The sequence below is a fragment of the Pteropus medius genome, unplaced genomic scaffold (assembly GCF_902729225.1).
Source record: "Pteropus medius unplaced genomic scaffold, Ma_sr-lr_union100, whole genome shotgun sequence".
Classification (NCBI taxonomy): Eukaryota; Metazoa; Chordata; class Mammalia; order Chiroptera; family Pteropodidae; genus Pteropus; species Pteropus medius.
This window is the reverse complement of record NW_024354875.1, coordinates 24,107,366-24,122,789: the sequence shown is the minus strand read 5'-3', so window position 1 is coordinate 24,122,789 and position 15,424 is coordinate 24,107,366. Positions and strand designations below refer to the sequence as shown.

At 34.0% G+C, this 15,424-nt stretch overlaps 1 protein-coding gene across 2 annotated transcripts in view; it reads right to left on the bottom strand.

Moving 5' to 3' along the window:
- Nucleotides 1-13,458, bottom strand: part of TANK (TRAF family member associated NFKB activator) — an 80,323-nt gene extending 66,865 nt beyond the window's left edge. For both annotated transcript variants that reach the window (XM_039855991.1, XM_039855993.1), the window contains exon 1: nt 13,235-13,458. The gene's annotated coding sequence lies outside the window, so the exon portion shown is untranslated. The remainder of the gene's footprint in view (nt 1-13,234) is intronic.
- Nucleotides 13,459-15,424: the final 1,966 nt, after the last annotated feature.

The following is a 15,424-nucleotide window of genomic DNA, read 5'->3' as shown; positions in this document are numbered from 1 at the left end:
GTACTGTGGAGGTAGAGTAGGATGAAAATGAGAGCTGCAGGCTTATTAAAAATATTTTAGGACCTATTTTCAAAACTGCTTAATATTTTATCGAGAATTCTGAATACAAATCTTGGGATAAGGAAAGCTGCCAATATAAACACTATAACTTGGAATGTCAGGTATGCATCAATGATCTCACTCAAATCTTTGATGTGAAATATCACTATTAATAGAATCTGGTTGACTTCTGATTTAGGCTGACATCTGGACTAGCTGTTTGTGTCTCAGATTCCCTAAACTAAATGCCTGATGAAAAATCAGAAAAATATGAGAACTCATAATAGCATCGAAAGGTAGGATTGATGACCAGGCTCAGTGTGTATGGCTGAGCAGGCTATACCCTGGACAGGGCATCCAGCTGTAAGAGGTGCTTACTTGCCAGCCTTGCCCCCTTGGGCTTGAATATTCCGCAGAGGGGTGCCTTTTCCTGTTACAAAAGGTCATCAAAAGAATGGCTGTAACCCTGCTGACAAGAAAACTAGTGATGAAATTTGACAGGATTTTCACTGTTTGTAACAACAGTGAGGCTGAAATGGACATGAACTTTGTTGTTTGAAGGTGATCAAATCTGCTGGCCTGAAGGATAGTAAGAAAACTATCTGCCTCATGATACCTTCTAATGAAATGGACAGTAACCCCACTACTATGCATTACCTACAAGTAATATTTTACACCTCCTTGCCCCAGTGTCCCCCATTAGTATTTCTCTCTATTATCCATTTTGGACCTGTGGTTTGAAATACACCAACATAATTTCAGTGGGAGTTGATAGATGTGATATTCTGTATTTAAGGATATGCAAGGCCAATAACAAAAGGGGCTGGGCAGACAGCTGTGTGTTTGACTCTCACTAGGAGTTTTATTATTCACATATGGCTCCTATCAAGGAAAAGAGCAATGATTATTTCTGATTAACCAGAAATTCTTCTCTTCATAGTAAAACAACTAGGCAATAAAGGTGAGAGATACCACTATAGGCCAAAACCAATAGTGACAAAATTGATAAATATCAGCTTCAGGCCTAAATTTAACTGAGATGTATGCATGTCTACTTGTCTCTCAGGTCAAGAAACTAATAGAAATAAGGCAGGTAATGAGAAGAACCAAAGAAAATCCATACATCTGGTTAGTAAAGCATACACAAAGCTTAGAATGAGTAAATATAAGACAAAGTATCCCTTTGAAAAGATTATGCTGCATAAAGGAAGTACAGAGTCCTCACGATGCAGAGAAAGTGAACACTTTGGAAATGGTTTACCAGAAGCATAAGTAAATGGAAATAACTGCTTGCATTTTCTATGAAATAAGTGATGAAATATAAGACATTTTACTAAGATAAGGCGGGGGGGACCTAGTTAAGATGCAGGAAGAAGTAAAAACGAAGTTGAAAAAGTTAAGGCTGTAAGGACATAGAACTTGCAATGGCAAAATTCAAACATTATTTGGATATAATCAAGTATGGAGTCAGTACTGCAGTATTTTAAATCAATGATTAGAGTTAAATCTTGAAAAACTCTCTTAAAATGTGACTGGAAAGGACAAATAGATGAAAACCATTAAATGGAGTAGCGGAAAGATAGTGCTCTAACTTCCTGAAGAAGAGATCAGAGTAAATGGAACAGAAATAATGAAAAATATATCAAAAGATATCTGAAGTAATACTTTGATCCAAACCAGAGATAAAAGGACTCAATGAGTTATGAAACATATTAAAGAGACCAGACGCTGACTTATCATGGTAAAATAATTTGATATTAAATGATTTACCAATTAATTCATTTTATCAGCAAATATTTTGTGAATACTTGATATATGCTAAAAGTTAGGGATATAAAGATGACCAAGACACAGTCCTACTTAAAAAAAACTCAGTGCTATTGTGGGTGACCTACATATGAGAAGCAGGCAATTACTACACAATGTGGTATTACAATATTATAATAGGGATAAGAGTAGGATACTCGGAAAACACATTGGAGAGGCCTTAGTCCAGGCTTGAGAGGGTGAGGGAAGATTACCTGTATCTAAAGTATGAGAACAAATTCAACAAGTTTCTAGGTAGAAAAAAAATTAGTCATAAAAATAAAGAAAAGTAGATTTATCTTCAACATTGTACTTCATAAGTTAAATAGAATAGCATCTACAGTTGCCTGGGAAAGGTTTTACCTACAAAGTCTATACTCACCCAAGTTATCATTCGCATAAGGAAGAAAAACAAAGACATTCTTAGATACCTCAAGTTTCAGAAATATACCACTCATTTCCTGAAATAATTAAAGATATACTTCAGTTGGTCAAGAAGGGATCAAAATTAAAAAAACAAAGGTGAAATTCTGATATAAAAGAAATATTTATAAATATTTGAAATAATTTAAATATTAGATTAAATACAAATTGTTACAAATACGAGAATATTAAAAAGAATTTTTAAGATATAAAGTATAAATACATAATTTAATAATAATGTGTTCTAAACATCCTGATTAGAGTAACAAAAACTCAAGTGAGTGAAAGAGAAGTGTCAGGAAAGAAAAATTTCTAATTTACTCATTTTCTTATCTTCTACGTGTAGAAATGAAGAAATGATAGATAGGATCTTATTCTATGACAACTGAACATACTTTTAGTTTCTTTAAATTTAATGGTAAATACAATCAGAATTAAAAATTGAATGTTCATTTTTTTTATGTAAATAGAGGAAGAAAGAGAACATTGCCCATATAACAAAGATATAAAACTCTTACTTCCCAACATTCAATTACTCGATAAGAAAACTCATGTGAATACTACTCTGTAACATTCCTTACATACATATACTCTGTGTTCCTATTGTCACACTCTGGCCTCATTGTCACTGTGTCTCTGTTGCCTGCCACCCCTGGTTCAAGCCACCACCAATTTATATTTACCACATGAGCGTCCTCATTGTTCTCACTTTTATTCTCATCAAATTCTAAATGTTATTATGTTTCTGTATCGCCTAAAATTTCTCTTTGGTTTCATATTACCCTTAAAATAAAATCCAAAATTTAAGCATGGTGTGAGGCTTCTTCCTCCTTCTGTAGACTCATATCCTCCTTCCTGGTGATTTTTGGGCTTCTTTTGATACTTTGAATGCTTCCTGTTCTATCCTTTTTAGGTGTTTGCTAATGTGGTTTCCTCATCCTAGATTTTTCTGTTATGTTTTACTTGGTCTATAAAGTCCTCAAATAAATAATCTGATTGTAAGCAAGACCTCACTTGACTCCTCTTTCAAGTTAGGACTGTGGGCTCACCAATGAATTCCTAGTTCACTCTGTCTTTTATGACATGCATCACACTTGAAATTCTAAGTTGCACATTTGGATGTTTTTGAAGTTAAGATGGCTATTACAGCTAATATTAAGGAAATGTGAAACCACCAATCTGAGACCTAAGTGGTAATTTCCCACCCTTCCCCCCCCAAAAGCAAACTCAAGCTGAGATAGGCTAATTTATGCTGGTTATATGTGAGAATTCTGAGTTAAAATAGTCTCGTTCATATGTTGATATTGCCATTTACTAACAATATGACTTTACTAATCTTATGCGTCAGTTTCTTCATCTGTCAAATGCATATTACAATAGTACTTGCTTCAAAGGTTGTGTGTATATGTGTGTGTGTACAATAAGATATATGAACAGAGCCTGCGCTATAGATGGAACTCAATAAATATTAGCTAATATAGATAATTTCTATAATTTAAGTAACTGATTCTACATGCAGTTGATTTTTAATGTAAATAAGTAGCCATAATTATTATTTAAAATGTCTTTAAAAGCTTACCGTGAAAAAACCTAGACACTGGGCTTACTAGAAAAAGCCTTCGAATCAATTGTCTTGAATATGCCCAAAGAGCTAAAGGAAATCATGAACAAAGAACCCAAGGAAATCAAGAAAATAATGAGAACAAAATGAAAACATCAATAAAGAGATAGAAATTATAAAAAGGAACCAAATAGAAATTCTGGAGCTGAACAGTATAATAAGTGAAACGAAATATTTACTAGAAGGGTTTGGCAATGGATTTGAGCAGGCAGAAGAAAGAGTCACTGAATATGATGATAAGACAATGGAAAGTATCTAGCTGGAGGAACAGAAAGAAAAAAGAAGAAAAGTGAGAAGAGTCTGAGAGACCTGTGAGACAACATCCAGTGAAACAACATATGCATTATAGAAGCTCTGAAAAAGTGAGAGAAAAGGAGCAGAAAAAATATTTGAAGATATAATGGCCAAAACTTCTTAACTTGATAAAATACCGAATCTGTATATTTGAGAAGATCAATAAACAACAGTAGGCTAAAGACAAAGAGAGCCGTACTGAGGTACGTTATAATCAAAACACTGAGAGCTAAAGACGAAAGAATCCTGAAAGTAGCAAGAGAGAAGTGACCCATTATGTACAAGGCATGCTCAATAAGAACACAGTCAATTTCACTTTGAAATCATGGAGGAAAGAAGACAGTGGGATGACATATTTAGTGCTGGAAAAAAATAGATGTCAACCAAGAATTCTTCGACAAAACTATTCTTCAAAAAATGAAGGACAAACTAAGACATTCTGAGATAAACAAAAGCTGGAGTTTATTGCTAGTAGACTTCTACTACAAGAAACATTAAAGTCAGTATCAATAGATAATAATTTAAAGTCATACAAAAAAAATTAATGCTGGTAAAGACAACTACAAAGGGAAACAAAAAATTTAGCATAATCATAGTTTTGGTTTCTAATTCCTCTTTTTATTTCCTATGTGATTTAAAGACAAATGTTTAAAAATAATTATAAATTTATGTTAATGAGCATGCAATGTATAAAAATGAAATTTGTGATTACAACAACAGAAAGGAGGGAACCAAGCTGTTCAGTAGAGTATTTATATATTATTAAAGTTAAGTTCATATTAATTCAAATTGAATTGTTATAAGATTGTTTAAGTTGCTAATTTTGATCACCACAGTAACCACTAAGACAAATCTTAAAAAAAAAAAAAAAAAGAAAATGAGAAGGGAATAAAATGGTACACAGAAAAGAATTAATTAAACACAAAAAAAGGCAGTAATGAGGAAAATGAGGAACAGAAAAATGCTATAAGTCATACAGAAATCAGATAGCAAAATGACAGAGTAATTATTTTATCAGTAATTACTCTAAATATAAATGAATTAATTTTTCCAATCAAAAGGTAGAGGTCGGAAGCATGGATGATATAATATGATCAAATTATATTCTGTTTACAAGAGACTTACTTTAGATCAAAAGACACAAATAAGTTAGAAGTAAAAAGATGGAAAAAAGATTTTCTATGCAATTACTAACCAAAAGAGAGATGGGGTGGCCATGCTATTATCAGACAAAAGTGCTTTTAAGTCAAAAACAGTTATAAGAGACAAAGAAGGGCATTTTGTAGTGACAAAAGAGTTATTGATCAAGAAGATATAACAATTATGCACATACACACCAAACAAAGAACCCCAGAATACATGAAGCAAATATTGATAGAACTGAAGAGAGAAATAGACAGTATTACAATAACAATTGGAGATGTTACTACATAATTTTTAATAATAGATGGAAGAAAGAATATCCAAAAGGAAATAGAGGACTTGAAGAATAGTATAAACCAACTAAATCTAATAAATATATTTAGAACACTCAACCCAACAATAGCAGATTACACATTCTTCTCAGATGGATATGGAACCTTCTGCAGGATAGATCAAATATCAGGTCACAAAAAAAGTCTCAATATATTTAAAAATATTGAAATCATCATACAAAGTAGTTTGTCCAACCAAAACAAATGAAGCTAGAAATCAATAACAGAAGGAAAACTGGAAAATTTACAAATATGCACAAATTAAACAATGTGTTCTTAAACAGCCATGGGTCAAAAAGGAAATCACAAGGGAACTTAGATTTACTTAGAGATAAAATAAAACAAGATTGCACCATACCAAAACTTATGGGATGCAGTAGATTAGAACAGAGATAAATGAAACAGAAAATAGAAAAACAATAGAATCAATGAAGTCAAAGTCAGTTCTTCGAAAAGATCACATTGACAAAATGTTAGGATTATGAGAAAAGGGAGAATAACAAATAACAAAAATCATAAATGAAAGTGTGAACATTACCACCAACCAAATAGAAATAAAAATATTATAAGAGAATCCTATGAATAATTGTGTGCCAACAAATTAGATAATCTAGATGCAATGTTACAAATTCCCAGAAACAAACTACCAAAACTGAATCTAGAAGAAGTAGAAAATCTGAACAAACCCATAACAAATAAAGAAATTAAATAAGTAATCAAGACCCCCCCCAACAAAGAGTTCAGAACCAGATGGCTTCATTGGTGAATTCTACCACTTAGAGAATAACTAACACCAATCCTCCTCAATCTCTTGAAAAAATAGAGGAGAGAAAAACACTTCCTAACTCCTTCTATGAAGCCAGGATTACTGCGATACCAAAGCCAGACAAAGACACTACAAGAAAAGAATACTAAAAAACAATATTCCTATAGATAAAGATGCAAAATTTCTCCACAAAATGCTAATAAACTGAATTCAACAGTATATTAAATGAATTATGCATTATGACCAAGTACAATTTATCCCTGGAATGTAAAGGTGGTTAAACATAAGAAAATCATTCAATGCAGTATACCACATTATAGAACAAAGGAAAAACACCCTACATGTTCATCTCCATTGACATTTTCTTTTAAGCCATGTGTTGCTGATTTATTTATTTATTTGTTTTAAAATTTTAATTAGTTTCAAGTATAGAGTACATTGGTTAGACATCTATATAGTTAGTAAAATGATATCCCCAATTGCTCCCTCCCTCCCCTGACCCTCCACCTAACCAATGTATTAATGCTAATTGCATTACATATGCCATGCTTCCCATCCCGGTGACCATCCATCGGCTACTAATTTGTACTTCTTTAACCCTTCACCCCATTCTCCCAGCCACCCAAACCCCTCTCCCCTCTGTGCATCACCAAATTGTCCACTATATTTGTGAGTCTGTTTTTGATTAGTTTGTTCTTTTTATACCTTAAATTCTGCATATAAGTGAAATCATATAGTATTTATCTTTCTCTATCTGACTTTAATACTGTCTAGGTTCATCACAGCAATATCTTTTTCCATTCTCTTCCTTTTTATATGTAGGGTTCTTGTTTTCTTATCCTTTTAGCCACTCCATCCTTTGGTTGGAGCACTTAATTCTTTTCCATTTAAGGTACTTATTGATAGGAATGTAGTTGTTACCATTCTTTATTCCTGTTTTTGATACATGTTTTTTCTTCTTAAAGAAGTCCTTCCAACATTTCCTGTAATTCCGGCTTGGTGGTGATAAATTCCTTTAGTTTACTTTTGTCTGGGAAGCTCTTTATCTGTCCTTCAACTCTAAATGATAGCTTTGCTGGATAAATTATTCTTGGTTGTATATCCTGGGTCTTCATTCTTTCGAATATTTTTTGCCAAGCCTTTCTATTTTGCATAGTCCCTCTTGAGAAATCAGCTGCCAGTCGTATGAGTGTTCCTTTATATGTAATTATTGGTCTTTCTCTTGCTGCTTTAATAATGTTTTCTTTATATTTAAACTTTGGCATTTTAATTATTATGTGTCTTGGTGTGGGCTTCTTTGGATCCCTGATTTTTCGAATCCTCTGAGCTTCCTGGGGTTTTACGTTCATTTCCTTCACCAGGTTAGGGAAGTTTTCCATATTATTTCTTCAAACAACTGTTCGACATCTTGATTTTCTTCACTTATGCCGATCAGATGAATATTTGGAGCCTTAATAGTGTCCCATATCCTCCTTAAATCATCTTCATAGTCTTGGCCTCTTTTTTCTTGCCATTCTGTTTGAGTGTCCTGATTGGCTTTCCTGTCCTCTAGATAGGGCATGAGATCTTCTTCTTTATTCATTTTGTTTATTCCTTTGTTTACTCCATTTAATATACTTCTCATGTCAGATAATGTGTTCTCCATTTCAGACTGGTTCCCTCTTATAATCTCCATCTCCATTTTTATCTCTTTGTTGAAGTTCTCTACATTTCCCAAAAGTTCATTGAGCATCTTTATAACCAGTATTTTGAACTCTGCATCTGTTAGATTACTTGTTTCCATTATATCTGGATCTCTGTTCTCTTCTCTCATATGGTTTCTGCTTCTTTGTCTTCTCATTTTGGCCTCCTTTCTGTGTCTGTTTTTATGTACTAAGCAAAGCTCCTAAGTTTCCCGGTCTTATTAGTGTAGATTTGTGAAGTAGGTGTCCAGTGGCACAGTCCTGAGAGGGGTTCAGCTATAGGCCAAATTTAGCCCAAGCCTCTACCACTCCAGAGCCACCTGTGAAGATTCAGCAAGCAATCCACAGATGCTGTGCTTATAGTTGCCTCAAAAGGCCACACCAGAAACCAAGGCCAGTTGCCTCCAGTGTGTGTCTAGGCGCTGCTCAGCAAGGCGCATCCAACTCGCTGAGGATATACCTGGATGTGGCTTGGGTGGGGGCCAGGTTGGGGAAGGCGGGATTTCTGCGAATCCTCTGGGCAGAGTGACCTCTGTTATCCAGTTTGATGATGTCACAGCTATGGTGGTGTTGTGTCCGTGTACTGGGAGTGGGGAGGGCTCAACAGGGAACAATGGATATTGCCGGCACTTCTGTACTGAGCGAGTCTCTACTTAACCCTCATACCGACAATATCCCCCTATAAGTCCCTTGTGTCCTCTGTGTGCAGAGAGCAGAGAGAGCAGGTCCGTCACTGCCGCTGCTGCTGCCACTGCCGCAGCCTCCGTCTCACTCAGCCACTTGAGATCAGGTCGCCCCACATCCTCGCCCCATCCTACATTCTGCCGTTGCACAGTGCTTTCTTGGATTTCTCCCTAGTTGTATGGCTTGTTCATCTAGATCCCAGGTGATTTTTCTTTGCTGTTGCTCCTTGTTTCTGTCACAACTTTGATCTGGTCGCCAGAGGGATGAATAGAGCCTTTATCATCTATGCCATTTTTTTCTCCCCTCTCCATTGACATTTGACAAAATCCAACATCCTCTCATGATAAAATAAAAAAAGACTCAGAAAACCACAAATAGAAGGGAACTTTCTCAACATGATAATTTATGAAAAACCCACAGCTAACATGCTACTCAGTGATGAAAAGACTGAAAGATTTCCCTCTAAGACCAGAAATGAGAGAAGAATGCTCTTTGACCACTGCTCTTCAAAATTGTCCTGAAGTTCTAGTTAGAGCAATTAAACAAGAAAAAGAAATAAAAGCCATCCAAATTAGAAAGGAAGAAGTGAAATATCTCTGTTTGCAGATGACGTTATTCTATATATGGAAAAATCCCAAAGAATACACAAGAAAACTACTAGCTCTAATAAATGAATTTACCAAAGTTGCAGGATAGATGATTAGCACTCAAAATTATCAGCTGTATTTCTACACACCATCAATAAACAATTCAAAATGGAAATTAAGGAAACAATTCAATTTATAATAGTATCTAAAAGAATTTTGTTATTTGAATTTTATTTCGATTTTTTAAAAAGCGAAAAAAGGCAAAAATAAGGAAATCTGAATAAACTATGGACTGAGTTAATAAAACTGTACGAATACTGTACGAATACTGTTTCCTCAATTGTAACAAATGTACCATACTAATGTAAGATGTTAATAATAGGGAAAACTGTGTGGTGGGGGTAGAGTGAGGCTGGGTGATATATGCAAACTTTCTGTAGTGTTTGCTCAATTTTTCTATAAATCTAATACTGTTCTAAAAAATAAAGTCTAATAACAATAACTCTTCGATCAAAGAGGACATAAAATTGCAATTAAAACCCATAAAATAATGATAATGTAAAAGTGATATCAAACTGAATCTAGAAGAAATAGAAAATCTGAACAAACCTATAACAAATAAAGAAATTGAATCAGTAATCAAAAACTCCCAACAAAGAAAAGCTCAGGACCAGATGGCTTCATTAATGAATTCTATCGAACACTTAGAGAATAGCTATCACCAATCCTTCTCAAACTCTTGAAAAATAGGGGAAGGAAACATACTTCCTAACTCATTCTTTGAAGCCAGGATTAATGTGATACCAAAGCCAGACAAAGACACCGCAAGAAAAGAAAACTAAAAATGCAGTTAAAATGTGTACTCAGAAAAAATTTGTAGACTTAAATACTTTCATTACAAAACAAGAAAGAATAAAAATAAATGAACTAAGCATTCAACTCAAAAACTGAGAAAAAGAAAAGTAAAATATTTTAAAATGTCATTAAGAAATATTAATAAAGATGAGAACAAAAATTTTTTAAAAGAATTAACCATAAAAGTGATACATGTAAGACATTAACTCTTTGACATGTCCGATCAGGAAAAAAAAGAGAGAGAAAACATAAATGCACAAAATTAAAAAAAAAAGGTTTTTCACATAGTTATGAAGATTATAAAAAAGTACAAGAGAATACTATGTACTCTAATACTTTTGAAAATCTTGATGAAAAGGATCATTTATAAACAAAACGAATAACCTAAACTGTATGAAAAAAATAGCAAAAATTCGGAACATATCGACAACAGAAAACATTAGAAAAATTTTGAAGAATTATTTCAAAAAGTGAGTGCCCAAAATGAGCAGTGTTCAACTTTGTTCTTTAAACATTTCAAGGAGCAAATAACGCCCATTAAACTTTTTTAGATTATGGAAAATTTTGATATTTTTATCAGAAAATAAAAATACAGATTAATTTCACTTATGAATATGAAAGTAAAAATTCTCAGTAAATTACAGACATTTCTTTTTCTGCATATGTATCCTTAATATAAATTAGTATAAGATTAATTAATTTAGACACACATTTTGCATACCACTGTTAGTTGCAACTAAATTGTGATCTGCAACTAGCACTGTCATAATAGGGGAAAAAGCTTTTTGAACAAAGTATAAGAACAGCTGCTTTGTTTCCGTATCAGGTTACTCTGCCTGGACAGGGTTCCTTGCCTATGTCACATTGTTTTCATTCTTTTCTGTTAATATGAATTGTGACTTGAATTGTGAAGCCGAAATAATAGAAGACAGGCATCTAAGCATGTGGATTGAAGAGAAAATAAGGAAATGTATAGGTTTGGTTTGGTTTGTTTTCATCAACCAACTTATTATTTTAACCAGAGCATAAACAAAATATACTTTATAACTATAAACCTACCTTTATTACTGAGACGTTATTTTTGATATAGAAATCATGTCTATACTGTATTTTTAGAAAATGCAATTACTGTATTGCGTAACAGCAGAACACTATATAATTTAAAGCAGAAAACTGTACAGTTGTCTCTAATGATACCGAAAAGACAGTAAATATAGTTTAACATGAAATCTTGATACACCTTTAGTAAACTAGGGTTAGAAGTACATTTGGTAGTTATTTGGTTTTTATGATAAATTTATTTATCTGAAACCAACAGCAAATGTTATCCTTAATGTTAACCGCTAGGGAAATCCCCACTGAGGTAAGAACAAGACAAAGTTGGCTGCTATCTTCTCTTTTATTAAACACTGTTTTACAAGTTCTAGCCAATGTGGTGAGAAGGAAAAAAAGAGGAGAAAAATTACATTTTTCCTGTCTAGGCATCACGTGTGAATTACCTAAAATAATTTAGAACAAATAAAGAATCAATACAATGGTGGATGCAAGATAAAGTTATAAAATCAAGAATTTCCCTAAATGCCAGCAGTATTTAGTAGGAAATACAGTGGAAAGAATGTCTATATTAAATAACACACACAAAGAAGATAAAACAAGGAATACTGGAATACATTTGACAATAAACAAAAAACCTATATATTTCCTGAGCCCTTAAATACGTGGAGAGAAAGAATGTTTGCTGACAAGAAGTTTCTCTACTACAAGAACAACCATTTCCCTCAAATTAGTGCATAAGTTTCATGAAATTCCAACCAGAACTTTTTTGGAGGAATTTAACAGATTTATTTAAATTTTCCAGTCGGCCATCTCTTTCATGGTAACAGATGTTTAAGAGAAATAACTGGATGTTACTGCTAGCAGGAACCTCAGTCAGGTTGGATCTGGTATACAGCCTGCATCCCCCCGCACCCCACTCCTGCATGGAGGCAGACTCATGTGTAGTTTTACCTGAGCACAGGGATTGAGGAGATGGGGTGGATGAGTGAGGAGAAAGCAGACCTAGGACTGAATTACTTCTAAGCTTCTATGAATGACTTGGCTGCTCTGTGACCTTGGCTAAGTCATCTCCTCGCCCCGCTGCCACAACATTTTGCATTTGGATAAGGCATCTCAAAATACTGTTTTAATGTTGTAAGAAGGCAGGGCAGTGTTAACAGAGAGCTATGAAAAAAGAAGTGATGTGAATTCATGTTTAAGCCTTATCTTTGCCACTAGCTGGAAGGCCCTGTGACTGTTTTCCTCCAGCATACACTCAATAAATGGCAGCTACTAATATAATAATTGTGATAATGATTCTTGATATTTAATCAACACTTCCTAGGATTATTCTTAAGAAAATCTTTAAGAAAATACTACACAATCTTTAGTATTCATTTTTGATTGTGAACATAAAAGCCAATTGGTAATAGAATAAGACTAGATTATTCTAATTGTGTAAGTTTAAAGGTTTCAAGATAGGATATGCAAAGGTGTCTACAGGTTAATATTTTACTGTAAAGATATATTCATTAATATGTGTTTCATAGGAAGTGGAAAAATACTAAACTTGGGTTAATGTTTGAATAGATGCACTGGATCAGACCAAAATTGATCTTTAAGATTTTAGCCAAAAATAAACATAGTATCTACAGTTTTAGTGTACTTTTCAATCTAGTAAGCTATATAGAAATTAACTTATGCTAAATACATATATTTTAAAAGTGTTAACATTATGTTATAAAAACCACTTATTAGAGAAGACTCATATTCCAGATATAAACTTAAAAAAAATCATTTCAAGTAAAGACACAACTTCTGTCTTAAAAGTTGGGAAGAATGTAAAAAGATCACAGAATCTTAAATTTTCCTTTAGTCTTAGCTGGGACTCCACTTTTTTAAGGTCAAATTTCCAACTATCACAGTGAATACAAAGACATTATTGAATCATGTCATAAATTACTCACTTAGCAGAAGCAAGAGAAGAACAAATCAGCAACACTTTAGTTTAAGACATCCAGGAAACCTTGTTAGGCTGAGAATCGGTAGGAACTACTGAAGTTTTGGTTACCTCTTCTCCATACAAGTCTTCCTTCACAAACTATTTCTCTTTTAAAGATGTAGGCGATTACAAGGTCTGGAAGCTTTATCTACAGCTCTAGCAATGCCACTCAAAACTCCCTGAGCTCTCCCTTGTGTTGAACTGGGAACTTCCACTGAGAAATCCCCTGACTTGAAGACTTCCTTATTTGTAGCTATCAACAGCCAATCATGGCAAGACATTGAAATGAAGCAAAGACTACCAGAAAATGTTCTGTAAACCACCCGTGACTGTAACTCTGACTTCCTTTTGAAGCAAAGTTACTTTACTTAAATACTTAAGGCATTTTAACAAAAATCCAGAAATCATAATCACAATAATATTTTTGGATTAAGCACATATTCATGTGAGAAATGTAAAAGTAAGTTTATTTGATGGCTTTTTTTTTTTTTTTAGCTTTTTAGACGTTACTCTCCCCCTCCCCCAAATAGTCTATTTATAAACCGAAGACAAAGACTAGATTTGAGTGTAGTTGTCTTTGCTTCATGGGCTACAGATGTCACTTGAATAAAGCCTTTTAATAAAAATGTTTATGCTGGATTCTAGAGCCTGACCACAGGTACTTGGAAGAGAGGTGAAGATGCTCTTAAGAAAGCTTTTCTCTTTGGGAACCGAGGTTCATGTGGATAAGGGTTTGTTCCAGCACACTGGGCAAGTGCTTTACAAATGCATGTATTCTTTTCAGACTACTTGGAGCAAAATATAAAGTATTATGTGCAAATGGAAGTCAGCATACATACCACAGACTTTTTTGTTATAAAATTTTAGCTGGAAATATCCTTAGTCACCATTTGTTCCATTTCCTTTTTATTCAGGTGAGGAAACAGAAGAGGGTAAATGCTCAAAGTCACAAAGAAAGTTAAAGGCAAAATTAAAATTAAAGTCTGAATTTTTGAATCCGAGTGCATTTCTTTTTTTGCTGTACTATACTCTCAGTGTATCAAGTTATTAAACAGGAAAAAGAATGTAACTAAAGAAAAGATTGAGTCTCCTAGTTCAATTTCTACATTCTGTAGATGAGAAGTCTGAGACCTTACTCAAAGTTCACAGTAGGTAAAAGGATTAGAATTCAGAAATTCTGAATCTCAGTCTAGTTTCTTTCCTACTTTAAAACACTGCCCTCTCTTAAATTAGATATTTCTACTTATGATAAAATTATTCTATAAAAGGAAATAATTTTAAAAGTGTTTAAAATAGTAAATAAGTTTATGATTAAAAACATTCTACTTACTCATCTGACATGTGAAGAATTAATTTCTTTCAGTGCTTTGTGTCTTATATGTATCTTACTGACATCAAACATGAAATTTTCTAGTGTGCAACAGAAAAATAAAGCCCAACTAATATTGTAAATATAGCAAAACAAAACAAAAATTGAGAGAGCTACTGGTGAAAGAAAAACATTCTTCTCAAGAGTTTACACTTTTGAATGAACAGAATTTTAAAAACACAGCTCTTTAAAAAAGCGGTGCTGATGTCTGAACTGGGAAATGCCCTTTTGGTCTCTCCATCTGCGCCCCTTCTCTCTTCTATTTGCTTTGGCATGTGAGCTTGGCTGATGCCCACGTTCCATTGGAATTGGCTAGTCCTGGGTATTTGGCCTCAACCTAGAGGGTCATTGCTTGCAAGAGGGTTCTCAGGCCAGGACAGAGAAGCTATAGTTAGAGATCTTTTTGAGGAAATTCTGTCTGAATGCACGGAATTTAAATCCAGTGCCACCAACCAGTTCTGGCTCTTGCCAAAACATGTGAGGCAGATGGAAGTTTTTATCCTTGTTGTATCTATTCCCTCCCCATCCTTTATCCTCTTAGAGTCATAAACCATGTGACTAAGGCAGATAGAAGTGCAGAGATTCCTCCAGTGGAAGTAGGTGTAAACTGGCACCAAGCTAGAACTGGCAAGAGTTAAAGTGAAGTGACTAGGGTAGGAGGAGACTTGGGGAGAGTGCTGCAAGCCTAAATTAGAGGATGGGAAGCAAAAGTTAGGTCACCATTCAGGCAGAGGTGAATGGCCAAGGGGTTGCCAATCAAAGAACAAAAGATTACCATCATGGGCA